The sequence below is a fragment of the Gopherus evgoodei genome, unplaced genomic scaffold, assembly GCF_007399415.2.
Source record: "Gopherus evgoodei ecotype Sinaloan lineage unplaced genomic scaffold, rGopEvg1_v1.p scaffold_34_arrow_ctg1, whole genome shotgun sequence".
Taxonomy (NCBI): domain Eukaryota; kingdom Metazoa; phylum Chordata; order Testudines; family Testudinidae; genus Gopherus; species Gopherus evgoodei.
This window is the reverse complement of record NW_022060016.1, coordinates 5187092-5205523: the sequence shown is the minus strand read 5'-3', so window position 1 is coordinate 5205523 and position 18432 is coordinate 5187092. Positions and strand designations below refer to the sequence as shown.

Sequence of the window (18432 nt, the reverse complement as noted above, 5' to 3'; positions counted from 1 at the left end):
CGTTAGCCAAGTCATTCATGAAAATGCTGAATAGTACCTTGCCTAGGACAGACCCTCTGGGGGCGGGACATCAGTAGATATGTCCTCCGACTTTGACAGTGAACTACACTTCGATTATGGCCTATTCACCAGTTGTGCACCACCTTTTCGTAATTTCATCTAGACCACATTTCCTTAGTTTGCTTATGAGAATGTAATATGGCACCGTATCAGAAGTCTTACTGAAAATCAAATTGTCATGTCTGCTGCTTCTCACCTATCCATTAGACCATTAACCTTGTCAAAGGAGGAAATTGGGTCGATCTGGCATGATTTATTCTTGACAAATCCACGTTGGCTATTACTTATCACCCTATTATCCTTAATCGCTTATAAATTGTTTAATAATGTGTCACCATATCTTTTCAAATATTAGAGCTAGGCTGATAGGTCTGTAGTTATTCTCTGTTTTAAAGACAAGTACTGTTTGCTCTTCCCTAGTCCTCTGGGACCTCTCATGTCCTCCTCACCCTGAATGGGCATCGGGGTGGTTATTCCACTCCCAGAGCTACGGAGCCCTTCCAGTGCTCTCTTTATGGTAGTGGAACCACTGGATGCTAATCCACCTGACAGTAAGATGGTATCATGGATACACAGGATCTGTGCTGTGCCCTAGCCTTTAAGCAATCCCTCAGTGGTTCTCCTTCAGTGTGGCAGACCCCCAAGGGGTCCCAATCTTCCTTAAGGGCTGGCCCTATGCCTCAGAGACGTGAGTCTCTGGGCTCCAGCTCTCCCGCTTCTCACCCTGAGTTCTTCTCAGCAAGTTCCACTGTGGTATTCTCCTATTCTGAGACTTGTGTCCTCTTCTGGGACCAATGCACCTCACCAGGTATTTGCAGGGACCCCAGGCAGCCTTTTCAAAACAACTGGCATACGGCATTGGAAAGTCCTTAAGTTAGCAGAGAGAAGTACAGGCTAAAACAGAGTTCAGACAGGCCAACATCACAGCTCTGTCCAGCCAAGCTGCTCTAGAATCCATTTTGACTCACTCTTTCTGTCAGTCAGTCCCAAGGGAGAGCTCTGGGTGAAGTAATATATTTTATCTTTTATTGGACCAACTTCTGTTGGTGAGAGAGACAACAGAAGTTGGTCCAATCAACATTACCTCACCCACCTTGTCTCTCTAATATCCTGGGACCAACATGGCTACAAGTACACTGCATACTTCCAAGCATATCAATTCCTAATAATATTACAGAAGATTTCCACTTTGTCACAGACGGCCTTGGAAGGGCCCAGCAATCTAGACCTTTTTGCTGGGCTCCCCCAGTTGTTCGATTCAGGTTGCGATGTTCTGAAGGACTAAGTGTGCTGCACATCTGCATCAAAGGTTTTATTAAAAAGAAAGTGTAGTTTTAACCCTGGTGGTTAGGAGCATGTGAGATTCCTGCATGATTTGTTATATATTGCAGATTGGGACATCACTATAGGTGTTTCTTTAGAATATTATGCATGTGCTGTACACAGAAATAATGCATTTTAATAGTAGTTGCCCTTAAAAACTTTTCAAGAAGTTTAGTTACTAAATAACATTACTAGGATAACTGCCATACTCTGTAGGTATTGGAAAAAATACTGCAAATGCTGAGATTTAGTTTATCTAGGTAAGTAATGATGATTAGTACAGTAGCTCCTCACTTAACATTGTAGCTTTGTTCCTGAAAAATGCTACTTTAAGCCAAACAATGTTAAGCAAATCAAATTTCCCCATGAGAATTATGTAAATAGGGGGGCTTAGGTTCCAGGGAATTTTTTTTCTTCAGACAAAAACTTTATATATATATACACATACACATGCACACTATAAGTTTTAAACAGTTTAATACTGTAGACAGCAATGGTGATTGTGAAGCTTGGCTGAGGTGGTGAAGTCAGAGGGTGGAAAAGGGTGGGATATTTCCCAGGGAATGCCTTACTGCTAAATGATGAACTAGCACTTGGCTGAGCACTCAAGGGTCAACAAATTGTTGTTAATGTAGCCTCACAGTCTACAAGGCAGCAGGAATGGAGGGAAGGGAGACAGCATGGTAGAGAGAGACAGAGACATACACCCTGTGTGGGGGAGAGATGCGCATTGCCCCTTTACGTATGCTGACCCCACTCTAAGTACATTGCCCTTTTAAGTAGGTTAGCAAATTGAGACAGCAGCTGCTGCCAGCATACTCCCTCTGTCCTGAGCTGTTGTGTGTCTCCCACCGACCTCCGCTCTATAGAGATGATGTAAAGAAGCAGGGGGCAGGAGCAGAGGGGAGGGGGACACCCTGACATTAGCACCCTTTCCCCCCGCCATCTCCCCGCACTGCAAGCAGGAGGCTCACAGGAGCAGCTCCAAGGCAGAGGGCAGGAGCAACACAGGGCAGTGCGGGGAGGGACAGCTGAACAATTGCACACAGGGTACTTAGGGGAGCAGGGAGCTAATAGGGGCTAGTGGGGCTGCCGGTCCACTCTGATTCCAAGCGCCCACCAGCTAGCTCCAATGGGCTGCTCTTTCTGCAAGCAGTAAACAAAGCAGGCGGCTGTCAAAAAACGTTATAAGGGAGCATTGTGCAACTTTAAACGGACCGTGTTCTCTGATTGATCAGCAATGAAACGACGTTAACCAGGATGATAAGTGAGGAGTTACTGTATTGTATTTTGAAGTCTGTGTTTTATAATGTTTTCTTAAGAGGAGCTGTGCTCCAAGTTAGTGTGTATCTGATTTTAAATAAAATTTAAAGGGAAATGTAGGGTACCTAGTTGGGTGTCAGTTATTATTGAAATAGATCTTGAGAGCAGGTATTATTAAACTCTTGTGGTAGATGTAGTCGCCTTAGGCAAAGAGGCTGGGAGCTGTTCCAACTCCATTCTGTGGTTTGATATAAGTTAGGATAAAAGAACATAAGGAATATATCCAGCGGGTCGTATTGAAAGGTGAACTGTCAGGCTGGAAGGAGGTCACTAGTGGAGTCCCTCAAGGATCGGTTTTGGGACCGATCTTATTTAACCTTTTTATTACTGACCTTGGCACAAAGAGCGGGAATGTGCTAATAAAGTTTGCGGATGACACAAAGCTGGGGGGTATTGCTAACACGGAGAAGGACAGGGATACTATTCAGGAAGATCTGAACCACCTTGTAAACTGGAGTAATAGAAATAGGATGAAATACAATAGTGAAAAGTGCAAGGTCATGCACTTAGGAATTAATAATAAGAATTTTGGCTATACATTGGGGGCGCATCAGTTGGAAGCAACGGAGGAGGAGAAGGACCTTGGGGTATTGGTTGATAGCAGGATGACTATGAGTCGCCAATGTGATACGGCTGTTAAAAAAGCAAATGCGATTTTGGGATGCATCAGGCGGGGTATTTCCTGCAAGGATAAGGAGGTGTTAGTACCGTTATATAAGGCGTTGGTGAGACCCCATCTGGAATACTGTGTGCAGTTCTGGTGTCCCATGTTCAAGAAGGATGAATTCAAACTGGAACAGGTTCAGAGACGGGCTACAAGGATGATCCGAGGAATGGAAAAACTGCCTTATGAAAGGAGACTCAAAGAGCTTGGCTTGTTTAGCCTGGCCAAAAGAAGGCTGCAGGGGGATATGCTTGCTCTATATAAATATATCAGGGGGGTTAACGTTAGAGAGGGAGAGGAATTATTTAAGTTTAGTACTAATGTAGGCACGAGAATGAATGGGTATAAATTGGATATTAGGAAGTTTAGACTTGAAATTAGACGAAGGTTTCTAACTATTAGGGGAGTGAAGTTCTGGAACAGCCTTCCGAGGGAAGTAGTGGGGGCAAAAGACTTTTCTGGCTTTAAGACAAAGCTTGATAAGTATATGGAGGGGATGTTATGATAGGATCGTTAATTTGGGCAATTGATCTTGGATTACCACCAGATAGGTCTGCTCAATGGTCTGCGGGGAGATGTTGGATGGGATGGGAACTGAGTTACTGCAGAGAATTCCTTCTTGGGTGCTGGCTGGTGAGTCTTGCCCACATGCTCAGGGTTTAGCTGATCGCCATATTTGGGGTCGGGAAGGAATTTTCCTCCAGGGCGGATTGGCAGGGGCCCTGGAAGTTTTTCGCCTTCCCCTGCAGCGTGGGGCATGGGTCGCTTGCTGGTGGATTCTCTGCAGCTTGAGGTCTTCAAACCAATTTTGAGGATTTCATAGACTCATAGACTCTAGGACTGGAAGGGACCTCGAGAGGTCATCGAGTCCAGTCCCCTGCCCTCATGGCAGGACCAAATACTGTCTAGACCATCCCTGATAGACATTTATCTAACCTACTCTTAAATATCTCCAGCGATGGAGATTCCGCAACTTCCCTAGGCAATCTATTCCAATAACTCGGTCCTGGGTTAGGGGTTGTTATAAAATTGGATGGGTGAGATTCTGTGACCTGCCTTGTGCAGGAGGTCAGACTAGATGATCATATTGGTCCCTTCTGACCTATGAGTCTATGTATAAGGAAAACAAATCCTCCTGTCTCAGCCGCTGACTGCTGGCTTTAGCAGCACGCTGTCTCTATAGGGTTGGCTAGTCTATAGCTGCGAGTGATGGAGATTTTTGCGGCTTTCTCAGGAGAATCTGGTGCTGAGCACTGTACAAGAGAGGCCACGAGCCTGCTGATCCTGTCTGGCAATTCCTGTGATGTCTGACTTTGTGTGTGTTCTCTCACAGCTCCTCTGGATCGAGCTCCGTTGAGCTGAAACTGTCTTGAGACATGCCTGTGACATCCCTTTCCACTCCATGTGATTCAGAAGAACCTTGGTCTGCAGTGCAGAGGTTATTCTTTTTCAAACCATATCAGTGCTATTTCCTGCCCTAGACACTTTTCTCCACATTCTTGACTCTGCCCTATAAGGAAGGACTCGGCTATTCTCAAGATGATTCAGGAAGGGAAGGAGAACAGAGAGAAAATCTTACCAAAAGAGTGATTTGCCTACCTGATTCCAAGGTGAGCTCTGGCACCTGATGGAAACGGCACTACTTTCTGACCTTCTCTAGACACTACCTGATGCATTTGCATTTTTCTTTCTCTATTTCTCTGGAATTACCACTGTTACTGAGTAATTTGTAAGGAGAAGATCTCCTCAATCCTGGAGAATGGGCATTGGACTGAAATATTCTACAATTCAAATGGGAGATTAAAAACCCAGAGCCTCATGGTTCAGGCCTGGAATTGCTTTCCACACACTACAAGTGTCCCAGGTCTCTGAAGGCTAGTTTAAGAAAACTGTTTTCTAACATGGAAACCTGCTAGCAGAATGGTTGCACATGATTGTGTCCCTGGGAAGCGTGGCCCTGACAAGCTGTAGTCACTTGTTGAGACTTGCATTGCCAGACAAGCTGTCCAGGACAGGCTGCATCCACAGCCACAATGGTTATTTATTTTAAATTCCTTTTTTAGGTATATATTTATCATGAGCTTCAAAGTACTGAACAGGATTTAACTTAGAAAACAATGTAGAATTACTTTTAGTCTAACCTGCAGCCTTTTTGGAACTTTACTCCTGGTTTGCAGAACTCTGCCAAAAAGCACCATCAAAAATACCTTCCCGTGCACATCCTACACAGAACACCACACTGACATAACTAGCCGGCGTGCTTGTGTGCACACAGACACACGTTTGTGAGATCCACATTTCAGGGGGGTCCCTGCCTGTGATGTGTTCAAGAGGCAGAGCTAATACCCTTGAGGATCAGGTGAAATTCCTTACATCGTTGTATGTCTCTTAGGGGAGAAGGAATCATCATGGCTGAGTCTGTTCTAGTTTCCTAACTTTATAAGCATCAAACAGAAGGACAAATTACCCCCTTTAGCAACGTTTTCTCAAAGCCATATATTACAGAACTGACGGCGTGAGAGAGAGGGAGGGCGGAATGGGGCTGACTCAGTCATCTCCATTTGGGAGCTCATCCAGCAGTCTAATACTGAGCCAGAGGCGAATATGCAGTAGAAGTAGTTGGATCCTCTACATTTTATTACATTAAAGGAAGTCTAGGATCACCTGGTTTGTTTAAGTTACTGCCCTCCTTCTGTTCCGGATTTTCCAACTCCTTTTGTATTTGGCTGAGGAAAGATTCAGGGGACATGTTACACCATTAAAAGATGAACAGGAATTTGACTTTCCATGATTGTGTAAGTAGCTTTCATATAGCTGGTCAGCGGGCCTTCTGATTCAGTGTAAAATCTTGCTTTAGAGAATATGTGCCCCTTTTACCAAAGGTTTTTCGGGATGAATTTTCAATTCTGCATTGGAACGTGCTCCATTCCATAAATTGTGCTTAATACAGAGAATCCCAGAGGCGGTCACACCTTTGATAGGATGAATATACCATTAGAGGAGCCTTTCCTTTATTCTTCTTGCCAAGGGAAGGAATCTGGTTGCTCTGGAAAAGATGTTCAGTTTTCTCAGGGAGGGTTCTCTCTCAGTGTCCCAGGACTTATGAGATTCTGCTGGCCGAGCACTCTGGTATCGAGAGTGTGGAATGGGTCATTGTTTTAGGCTGCAAAGTCCCACTGCAACATACCACACCCTGCACAAAGCATGACACCCAAAGAGGCCCTTATTCCGAAGGCACTATTACAATGAAAACCAGAATTTCCAGAGTGCAAATCCAAATGAATGGAATGCCTGCCCTGTGCCCACAGCCAGAGAGAGGAGCTGGCCTGTTGGGGAGGAACCAGCAGTTCTAAGGCAGCACGGAGGTGTTGGGCAGAAGGCTTCAATATAGCACATGCAAGAGGAACAATCAAGGAAGGAAAACAAAATTATGCAGCAAACCTTTTTTTATTGTGTAGCAAGGCCTGTTAGCGTAAAGTCTGAATGATGTGGGTCATAAGAGATTGAACCATCTTTATCCTTGAGTTGGAGAGGAAGGAAGACTTGGTAGGTTAAATTAGGTCTTGAACTACCATTTTGGTTCAAATCCACGAGGAATGGCAGAGAGACCCTCCCACTAGCCCCCAGAAATGGTTATCAGAAGAGAAATATTTCTGTATATGTGGATTACTGCTCTGCTATGAAGAGAAATCTCGGAAGGAAACTATGGTACTAATCTGTAATTTAACAAATTTATTGTATAAACTGACCAGAGAAACAGCTTAGAGAGGGGACTGTTGGGTAGAACTTAAGCTTTTTTTTATTTTTTATTTTTTCTTAAGTGCAATAAATCTATCAGGGAGCTGTGAGGGCACTTCATTGCATGGGAATCAAGGCTGGAGATGCAGAAATTTTAACTCTTCATGCACTGAAAACTGAATCACATTAGGAATTTGCTGCATTAACACTACATACAAAGGATGGTGATTTATTTGCTGATGTTTGTCATTTCTTTCTGTTGTGCATTTTTGTTAACACTGTTTTCTATTAAATGAAAACTGCATTCGTCACTGACTTCTCCTGTCTGTTTGGTACCTACAAATGACACTTGTTTTGTTCATGGCAAAGAAGAGAAGGTGAGATTTCACTAGAACTGAAGCAATATCCTTTCCAAAGGAACTCTGCAGAGCTAGCGCTACCATCCACTACCCTGGCGAAAAGAGCCATTAGGAAAACCGGACAGTGGTTTGAAGTTCTGCATGGTACCTATGGGTGCGAGCTTGATAGGACAGTCTCAGTCCAGTGGTCCAGCCTCTGAAATGCTTGTCTGTCCTCTCCCAGATATTCATGTTCAGAATCTGTTTGCCCTTTTGTTTTTCACTTTGATGGGTAAAATACCTGTCAGGCAAACCCCTGTAAAGCTACACGAGGATCATCAGTGGGGTTTTCAGAAGCACCGAAATGAGCTCAGAGCACAAGTCTCATTGGCTGTCACTAGAGTTGGTGCCCCTTAGGCTCTTAGATGCTCCTCACTCAGGGAGCTGGCTTCTTGGAAGAGATGAGTGAGATCCTAAAGCGGGTAAGGACCGCTGTCTGTGGGCTCAGGGTATTTGCCCATCTTTGGGAGTCCCATTGCAGTCTGTGGGGAAGTTGGCAATGATCTTCTTGAGATCTCGTTACTCAGTGTTAATGAATTATTTATGCAAGAGAAATGTTAAAATATTACAGGTCACAAAAATGAGATTTTAGCAAATATTAGTGGTTTATGAGAAGAACCAGCTGTCAGATAGTGAGGCCTAAGCTCATGGTGATGGTGACCATTCAATTCTAGGCAATACCCTGCTGTACATGTGACAGGAAATTGAGCTTCATCTAAAACATGTTCTGTGGTACGCATTTCTTCTCCTCCGTATGCTGCTCTGACATGGCTTTGTCCTTGTGTGTAAGCTTAATGCTGACAGCAGCTACATACCCTCCAGTCTGCTTCAGAAAGTTCTGCCTTACAACCAGTTATAGAAACAGGTTTATTGTGTATTCTCTATATTCTGCTATGAACGCAGGGCTGGATTTTCCAGCATGGGGTTCTGATTCGAGGAGCTCAGTGTGAGTCACCCAGTATGAAGAAGGCAGAACCGGGCAGCCCAGTGGCTGTTTGTAGCAATTGCTTCTCCACAGGAAGCAGCAGACAAGTCCGTATGCAAATTGGGTGTGCTTAATTGGGAGACTCCTACTGCAAAACTGCAGCCTTCATATCTCATTTGTAGCTTAGATTTAGTATCCACAGGAACATCTGAAGCGACTCCTGAGTTCATGGAGCCAGCGGTTATGGTGCATCTTTCCCTGTACCTGGAAAACCAACACGAATTAGGCTGTTTTGCCAAAGAAACTGTCCTCTGGCATTTGACCCAGTTAGGTATGCTCAGCAGTCTACACACAGGGAGACAGCCCATAAAAAATTCAGCACCAGTCAAGACTGAGAAGCATTTGCCCCAGTGCCTCTCAGTACTATCCCTGAATGAAGTTGTTTTCAATCATTTCCTATTGAAAGGAATAAAATCTATCATTCATGTTACATAAAACTAGTACCTCAAGATTCCTAGTAGACCTATCCTGAGACTTATTGCCATGTCTCTCTTACCGCTTTCTCATTTATGCTCTTCTCCAAGGAACTTCTTCGAGAGATTCCTCTTTGCTTTGAGCCTTGACTATCTGGCCTACTGTCATTTGTAAATCTGAGGTGAATAAACAGGAATAACTGCTAAGGATAGCAGCAGATTTAAAGCACAGAAATCTAGATTCAGTAGTTAAGAATAAGGATCTGAGTTGAAACCTCTGCTTAGCCTTCTGGCAGGTGTTTTCACTGCTGTATTTCTTGAAGCAGTGCAGAACCCAGTCTGGCACATCAGAAGGTCTAACTGCCCTTGGACACAGCATATGCATCTCCTGTTAATGTGACCTGATGTGCACTGAAATGAGGCCATGACATGTCAGTCATACTGTAGACATCGTATTAGAAACTTTTTGCAGGTGTCTTACAGGGCATGTGCAGCAGCTGCTTTTCATAACTTCAGTGTCCCTCTGGGACTCTTTAAAATGGTAAAATCATCTTGTCTGGTGTCATATTTCTGAAACGACCTCGATGTATATTGCAAAGCAGTCTGCGGCGGTGGGAAAACTGCCTTGTGTGTTCTTGGATCTTAGATGTGACCTTGTGTGATGTGATATTTTAAACCCCCAGATGTGGGAACACTGACCGGATTGTTGATGCTGAAACTGTTGCACTCCCTCTTCTGAACACAGGGGCGGCTCTGTGTATTTTGTCGCTCCGAGCACGGCAGTCAGGCAGCTTTCGGCGACGTGCCTGCGGGAGGTCCACTGGTAACGCGGATTTGGCGGCATGCCTGCTGGAGGTCCACCGGTCCTGCGCCTTTGGCGTACCTGCCGCTGAATTGCCGCTGAAACCACAGGACCAGCAGACCTCCTGCAGGCGCACCGACGAAGGCAGCCTGACTGCCACCCTCACGGTGACCAGCAGGCCGCCTCCTGCGGCTCGCCGCCCCAGGCACGTGCTTGGTGCACTGGTGCCTGGAGCCACCCCTGGAACTTTGGGTAGAGTTGGGATCTCTCCATCTTAGCGATGCTTCCTTCAGAAGCTGAATTTTCAGATGTGGGAATCCATGCTGGGAACCTAATGTAAACATGGACAGATTAGCTTCCATTGACTTGAGTGGAAGTTGAGGCCCTCTGAAAAGCAGGGCACTCTTACTTAGCTGCTTCACTTCAGACACAAGTCTGAAAATACTGGACGTTGAGCCCAGTCCTGAAAGGCACTGAATGCCTCCTGCAAAGGTCCACACAATCCCTGACTTCCCCTTGGAGTCTGGAGTTAAGTGGGCCCAGCACCATCCAGGGTCATCCCCTCCTAGATCCTTCCCACGCCTCATCATGCTCTTCTACTCCTGCTGCTTGTCAGTGTGGAAAGTAGAGATCTTTCTAGAAGATGCCTTGATTTTAAACGGAAAGGACTTCATCAAAAGAACAAATCTAGTGGGGCACCAAGAGCTACCAGGGCGAGTCTCAGACTTCCATCAGGTGGACACATTTCTGCCCTTTCAGTCAGAGTCTGAAAATGAGAACAGGAAAATAAATGGACTTATCTGAGCCTGCCAGGGTGCACTGTGTCATGGACAAATAGATTGTTACATTTTACCCTGGGGAAAAGGTTCTATGTAACACTGCTGTAAAAGGGAGAGGGGCCACAGCCTGTATCAGCAGCCCTGATAATGCAGCAGCTTGGGGTTCAGCAAAGAAATCACACTGGCTGAAGCTTTCCATCTTTTATAACCAAGCAAATAAGAGGATCCATGACACTGAACTTTCAGCTAACTAGCTACTCTTTTTCTGTGCTTAGAACTCCAACTGAATGGTAGTGTTACCTCTGCCCAAAGCCTGGTAGCAAAGAGATTTGCTCCTGATCCACCTCCTTTCTCTCTGACCAGTTGCCTCACGTGGATGGTTTTTAGGTACCAAAAGACTTGGAAAAACCATGTAACCTGCCTTTAACTGAATGTTGACATCTCCTGTAAACCAGCACTTGGGTATTAAAGAGTTAATATATTTCATTTCTGTTTTATTAGGCTGGTATCGGGCCAGTACTTGCTTTGTTATCAAACCCTAGAGAACTATGATGTGTGTTTTACCGCATTTATGGATTTCTTGTAATATTCTTGGATGAAATAAAGGGTTTCCTAATTTAGTCTGGGATTGTCCATGGTCAATTCCCTTCTCACTTCCAGAAAGGACCACTTTGCAGGGCGACTGGCCCAGACTTTTAACATCCTCTCTCTTTCCTTTCCTCTCTTCGCACATCTCTGCAATGAGATGCAGCTGGGGATCCCCACCACCCATGGCAAGAAAGAAGATAAGGAAACGGATGACAATCTCCCTGCCCAGAGGTTATTTATACAGAGGGCAAGTCCTTCAAAAGCAAGAGAGAGGCACTCGCTAATGTCCTTTTAGGGAGTGGACCAACATGCAGCCTTGGGGGGATATTGGTGCAACTGCTGTCACCCTCCAGCAGAGCTCCAAACACTTCCTAAAGGCAAGGCTGTATCATCACCCCTATTTTACAACAGACAGGGACTGGCTTCCCCAAGGCCACACCAAGAGTTGTTGACAGAGCTAGATCCTGCCTCTTCTCCCCATCATGCTTAGGAGCCCCATCCCTCAGCACTCCATGGAAGGCACAGAGTGGGCTGCCAAGGTTGGTGCTACATCATAAAACGATCCATGTGCTGCACACGTAGGGGCTGGTCCCGTGACAGGCTCAGCAGCCTCAGCTCGCTTTTGTAGTTCATGTGGATGGAGGGCAGTTGGGTAGGTCCCTGAAGAGAAATGTCTGTCTGCCCATGCGGAACCAGGCTCTAGCATTGTCCTGAATACTTACACCCTCTACCATGTCTTTCTTGCAATGTAGGCACTTAGGGTACGTCTACACTACCTGCCAGATTGGTGGGTAGCAATCGATCTATTGGGGATTGATTTATCGCTTGTAGCGTAGACGCGATAAATCGATCCCCGATCGCTCTCCTGTCAACTCCTGAACTCCAGCTCGGCGAGAGGCGGGAGCAAAGTTGATGGGGGAAGCCATGGCACGCTGCGAGGATGCGACGTAAGTAATTTAAATTCGATCTAAGATACGTCGACTTCAGCCAAGCTATTCTTGTAGCTGAAGTTGCGTATCTTAGCTCGACTTCCCCCACACACACACAATGTAGACCAGACTTTAGGTAAGTGATGGTTTGATTTGCCTGAATGCTCTGGCTTCCCTTTCACTGCTAATTTGCACATATTGTCCCTTAGACGGGTCACTGCATACAGATCTGTGCAGGAAGAGGGTAGATCTGCCACTGACTGTCTTGGTATCCAGCCCTGCCCTCCTGGGCACCCATAAATCAATGGGTGACCAAGGTATGCAGGACTTGAGCCTGAGGGCAAAGTCTCACGGACTGTGGTCTTGTGCTACTATTGGTGAGCTACTATTGGTGTTCCCTGTATTCTGGGGCCATGCAGGGGCCTGCCTGCTCTATGGTATTAATTAAAAGCAGCCTCAGGGCTACTCTCACTTGCTTCTCGTGATCCCTCCACTGTTCTCCCGTCACCCTCCACCTCCAATCTGTCCCCTCCACCTGGGGCTAGGGGCAGAGTGGGTGTAACGCACTGGGCAGCAAACCCCTGAGCGAGTGGGCTTTAGCAGAGGACTATTTCCACCCACTTTAAGGCCCCTCTGTGCTGCCAGAGCAGGGTAAAGCCCTTGAAGTATAGCTGGGTATTTACACTCCCCCATGTAAAAGGGAGATGCAAACGAACCCTTCTAAGAAACAGCTGCTGGAATCTATTGTATTGAGGTAAATGTTATGGGAGGTACTGGCTGCGATTTTGCTCTTGGGTTAGAAATGGGCTCAAACTGGCATCAGAGGGGCGGACACTTCATGCTGTGTATGTGCTACAGCTGCACCTAGGCATTTATATGCAATTGCTCACAGCTGAAATCTTCAGCAGCTGCATTTGTACCATCCGGCAACCCCACCCTCTGCCTTGACTTGCTCATGGGGCTGGGCGCTGAGGGGAGCAACCCCGGGACCTTCAGAAAAATCAGTGCTGCACACACAACATACCTGACCCAAATCCACCAAAGCCAGGAACCAGAAAGCATCACCCACCAGTTCATGCCCCTCTATGGCTCCACCGCCATGTACCCACCTTAGGCCAAACATGGTAACTTTACCTCTGCTCCCTGGAGACGCCAGCCTTCCACTCTCCACTTTTACCAAACTATCCCTCCTACCACAGCACACTGCTGCAGCCGGCAGTCGCAATTAAGAGCGGGTACAGTGTGTACCAATAGAACTAGTTCATTTAGGGAGGGAATGTATTCCCCCCCCGAAAGTTAAATTGGTATAACTCGTTTTGTGGGTGCCATTAGAGCACAATATCGCTTAGTCCTGTAGACTTAAGGAACGACATCAGTGGTTTTAAAATATTTTAGGCTGTGTGCCCCATTCCAAATAATGTTGTCTACTGCGTGCCCCTATCTGAGATAGGAAGAGGCGGTGTGGGGGAGAGACGCAGGGTTACGTCTCTGCCTTCCGTTTCACAACCGTTTTTAGAGATTTTCAAATGGGGGGACATTCCCCTCCCTGGGGGTGTGGAGGAACATTCAGGAGGGTGAGCAGCCCCATGCGGCAGGGCTCAGGGAAGGACTGCCACCATAGGTGCCAAAAAATTAGTGGGTGCTCTGCACCCACTGGCAGCCAAGCTCCCCTCACCTCCGCCCCACCACTTCCTTCTCCCCCCCGAAGCGCACCATGTCCCTGCTCCTCTGCCTACCTCCCAGCATTTCCCATCCGGTGGCTACCAAACAACTGTTTGCATGCTCTGGGAGGGGTGCGGAGGAGTGGGAAGATGGCACACTCGGGAAGAGGCGGGGCTGGGGCGGGGGTTTGTGGAAGGAGTTGGAATATGAGAGGGGTTGGGGGGGTCAACACCCATGGAATAGAGGGGAAGTCAGTGCCTATGACCCCCACCTCCACCCTCTTGACTCACCTCAGTGGACCACCCAGCCTGCCTGGAGTGGGGATGGGGGAATGCAACAAAAAATTGTAACTTGTCGGGTGGGGGGGCTCAGCTTAAAAAGTTTGAAAACAGCTGCCTAGCAGTGTTGTTCGCCCCTCCCCCAGATATTCCTCTGCACTCCCATAGGGGGCAGGCCCCACAATTTACCCCCCCCACACACTAAGCTATGGCACTAGAAACACCCTTATGTGTGTCTAGCAGTGTCTACAGTAGGGGCTGCATAGTTATAACTGTACAAGTTTCTAACTAAGCCTTGGTCTACTCTACGAGTTTAGGTCGAATTTAGCAGCATTAGATCAATTTAACCCTGCACCCATCCACACAACGAAGCCATTTTTGTTGACTTAAAGGGGTCTTAAAATCGATTTCTGTACTCCTCCCCGATGAGAGGATTAGTGCTGAAATCAACATCGCTGGGTCAAATTTTGGGGTAGTATGGACGCAATTAGACGGTATTGGTCTCAGGGAGCTATCCCAGAGTGCTCCATTGTGACCGCTCTGGATAGCACTCTCAACTCAGATGCACTGGCCAGGTAGACAGGCAAAGCCCTGTGAACTTTTGAGTTTTATTTCCTGTTTGGCCAGCGTGGCAAGCTGATCAGCACAGGTGACCATGCAGAGCTCATCAGCAGAGGTGTGACCATGGAGTCCTAGAATCGCAAAAGAGCTCCAGCATGGACCGAACGGGAGGTACTGGATCTGATCACTGTATGGGGAGATGAATCTGTGCTATCAGAACCCCGTTCCAAAAGATGAAATACCCAAATATTTGGAAAAAATCTCCAAGGGAATGAAGGACAGAGGCTGTAACAGGGACTCGCAGCAGTGCCACGTGAAACTTAAGGAGCTGAGGCAAGCCTACCAAAGAGCCAGAGGGGCAAATGGCCGCTACGGGTCAGACCTCCGGGTTGCCGCTTTTATGATGAGCTGCATGCCATTCTAGGGGATGCCCCTACAACTACCCCACCCTTGTACATGGACTCCTGCAAGGGAGTCTCACGCAACAGAGATGAGGATTTTAGGGATGAGGAAGATGATGAGGAGGAGGAGGTTGAAAATAGCACACAGCACGCAAGCGGAGAAACTGTTCTTCCCGACAGCCAGGAGCTGTTTATCACCCTGGAGACATTACCCTCCCAACCCGGGCTCCCAGACCTTGAAGGTGGAGAAGGAACCTTTAGTGAGTGTACCTTTGTAAATATAATACATGGTTTAAAAGCAAGCATGTTTAATGATTAATTTGCCCTGAAGACTTGGGATGTATTCACAGCCTGTAAAGCTACTGGAATGCAGTCAAGCAACATCTGTTCTTTATCTCTCTGTGTTATCCTCAGGAGAGTGATATCATTCACGGTCACCTGGCTGAAATAGGGGAATTTTATTAAGGGGACATTCAGAGGTGGCCGTTCCTGTTGGGCTGTGTGCCTGTGGCTGAAAAGAAATCATCTCCACTGTTAGCCACCTGGTGGGGGAGGGGTGAAGCGATCATCCCAAAGAATTGGGTGTGAGGGGGGGTTTAGTTGGGTTTGTGCTGCAGGTTAACCCGAAAACCGCAGCCACTCCATTTAAATGGCCAACCCATTTTAAATGGTCAATCCAACTCTCCCTTTTTTTCCCCTCGCAGCTGCAAATGTTTCAATGATCCCCCTATCATCTCCGTCTCAGAGGCTAGCACAGATAGAAGGCAAAAAAAACGCACTTGCAGTTAAATGTTCTCTGAGCTCCTGCAGGCCTCCCGCACTGAAAGAGCCCAGCAGAATGCATGGAGGCAGACAATGTCAGAGTCCAGGAAAGCACAAAATGAACGCAAGGACAGGAGGGACACATGACAGGATAAATGGCTGGAGCAAGAGGATAGGTGGCGGCAGCGTGATGAGAGGAGGCAGGATGCAATGCTGAGGCTACTGGAGGATCAAAGTGATATGCTCCGGCGTATGGTTGAGGTGCAGGAAAGGCAGCCGGAGCACAGACCGCCACTGCAGCCCCTCTGTAACCAACTGCTCTGCTCCCCAAGCTCCATAGCCTCACCCAGACACCCAAGAACGTGGTGGGGGGGTGCCTCCGGGCACCCAACCACTCCACCCCAGAGAACTGCTCAAGCAACAGAAGGCTGACATTCAGTAAGTTTTGAAGTGCAGTGGGGCCTTGTCCTTCCCTCCTCCACCACCCCTCCCGACTTACCTTGGCAGTTATCCCCCTATTTCTGTGACTAATTAATAAAGAATGCATGAATTTGAAACAACAATGACTTTATTGCCTCTGCAAGCAGTGATTGAAGGGGGAAGGGGAGGGTGGTTGGCTTACAGGGAAGCAGAGTGAACCAAGGGGGTGGGTTTTCATCAAGGAGAAACAGAACTTTCACACCGTAACCTGGCCAGCGATGAAACTGGTTTTCAAAGCTTCTCTGATGTACAGCGCACCCTGCTGTGCTCTTCTAACTGCCTTAGGGTCAGGCTGTGAGTAATCAGTGGCCAGGCGATTTGCCTCAACCTCCCACCCCGCTATAAACATCTCCCCCTTACTCTCACAGATATTGTGGAGCACACAGCAAGCAGTAATAATCATGGGAATATTGGTCTAACTGAGTCAGTAAACTGCGCCAGCGCGCTTTTAAACATCCAAATGCACGTTCTACCACCATTCTGCACTTGCTCAGCCTGTAGTTGAACAGCTCCTGACTACTGTCCAGGCTGCCTGTGTATGGCTTCATGAGCCATGGCATTAAGGGGTAGGCTGGGTCCTAAGGATAACTACAGGCGTTTCAACATCCCCAACTGTTATTTTTTGGTCTGGAAAGTAAGTCCCTTGCTGCAGCCATTCAGACAGACCAGAGTTCCTGAAGATGCGAGCATCATGTGCCTTTCCCAGCCATCCCACATTGATGTTGGTGAAACGTCCCTTGTGATCCACCAGTGCTTGCAGCACCATTGAAAAGTACCCCTTTCGGTTTATGTACTGGCTGCCTTGGTGGTCCGGTCCCAAGATAGGGATATGGGTTCCGTCTACTGCCCCACCACAGTTAGGGAATTCCATTGCAGCAAAGCCATCCACTATGACCTGCACATTTCCCTGAGTCACTATCCTTGATAGCAACAGCTTAGTGATTGCGTTGGCTACTTGAATCACAGCAGCACCCACAATAGATTTGCCCACTCCAAACTGATTCCTGACTGACTGGTAGCTGTTCGGCATTGCAAGCTTCCAGAGGCCTATCGCCTCTTGCTTGTGAACTGTGAAGGCTGCTCTCATCTTGGTATTCTTGTGCTTCAAGGCAGGGGAAAGTAAGTCACAAAGTTCCATGAAAGTGCCCTTATGCATGCCAAAGTTTCGCAGCCACTGGGAATCATCCCAGACCTGCAACACTATGCGGTCCCACCAGTCTGTGCTTGTTTCCTGGGTCCAGAATCAGCGTTCCATGGCATGAACCTGCCCCATTAACACCATGATGCTTTGAGAGAAGTCTGTGTCCATGTCCTCATCACTCTCGTCACCGCGCTGCTGTCGCCTCCTCGCCAGCTTTTGCAGGTTCTGGTGCTGCATATACTGCAGGATAATGCGCGCGCTGTTTACAGTGCTCATAACTGCTGTGATCTGAGTGGGCTCCATGCTTGTCATGGTATGGTGTCTGCACGAGAGCGGAGTGGCAGTGGAAGCGTGATGATGGTTTGCAGCCTTACTGCACTGTCTGCTGCCAGCAGCACCCAGGACATGACATAGCAGCGGCTGAGCTGAGTGGGCTGCACGCTTGCCATGGTATGGGGTCTGCACAGAAAAAAGGTGCGAAGCAATTTTCTCCCGTTGCTGTCACAGAGGGAGGGGCGACGGACAACATGTATCCAGAACCACCCACGACAATGTTTTGGCCCATCAGGCATTGGGAGCTCAGCCCAGAATTCCAATGGGTGGCGGAGACTGCGGGAACTGTGGGATAGCTACCCACAGTGAACCGCTCCTGGAGTCGATGCTTGCATGGTAGTGTGGATGCACTCCGCTGACTTAATGCGCTTAATAGGGACACACACAATTGACTGTATAGAATCGCTTCCTAAAAAATCGACTTCTATAAATTTGACCTAATTTCATAGCGTAGACATATCCATAGTTGCAGTGGCACAAAGCCTGGGTAACCCAGCCCTGCGGTGTTAGAAAGCAGTCATTTGGCAACAGGGGGGAGGGGTAAGAGTTAAGCTTGTTGTCTGTAGTGTACAGTGGCTGTGAGTAGGGTACAGTGCATGGCTGTGAGTGGAGAAGGAGACAGCATGTGGTAGTGATGGATTAATTTTTCATTTCTTGGCTTTGGTGGGTGTGTCTCAGTTGAGTTGTGTTTTACGTTGCCTCCCATTTCAGTGTTTCCTTGTCAACTAGTGGGATTGTGCTCTCGCTGCTCCTTCTCCAGTCCAGTATTGGACAGGGCCCCACAAAAGTGAGACAAGCCAGGCACACAGCGG

The 18432-nt window shown here is 47.4% G+C and overlaps 1 protein-coding gene and 1 long non-coding RNA gene across 2 annotated transcripts in view; one reads left to right on the top strand and one right to left on the bottom strand.

The window, feature by feature from the left end:
* Positions 1-9719, top strand: part of PPP1R37 (protein phosphatase 1 regulatory subunit 37) — a 157556-nt gene extending 147837 nt beyond the window's left edge. Inside the window, exon 13 of the mRNA XM_030544603.1 lies at positions 4704-9719. The gene's annotated coding sequence lies outside the window, so the exon portion shown is untranslated. The remainder of the gene's footprint in view (positions 1-4703) is intronic.
* On the bottom strand, positions 2510-17150 carry LOC115641459. Its single transcript, XR_003998078.1, has 3 exons — positions 17036-17150; positions 13539-13544; positions 2510-2520 (listed from the first exon to the last, which is right to left on the bottom strand). It is a non-coding gene; the product is annotated as an uncharacterized LOC115641459 (long non-coding RNA).
* Positions 17151-18432: the final 1282 nt, after the last annotated feature.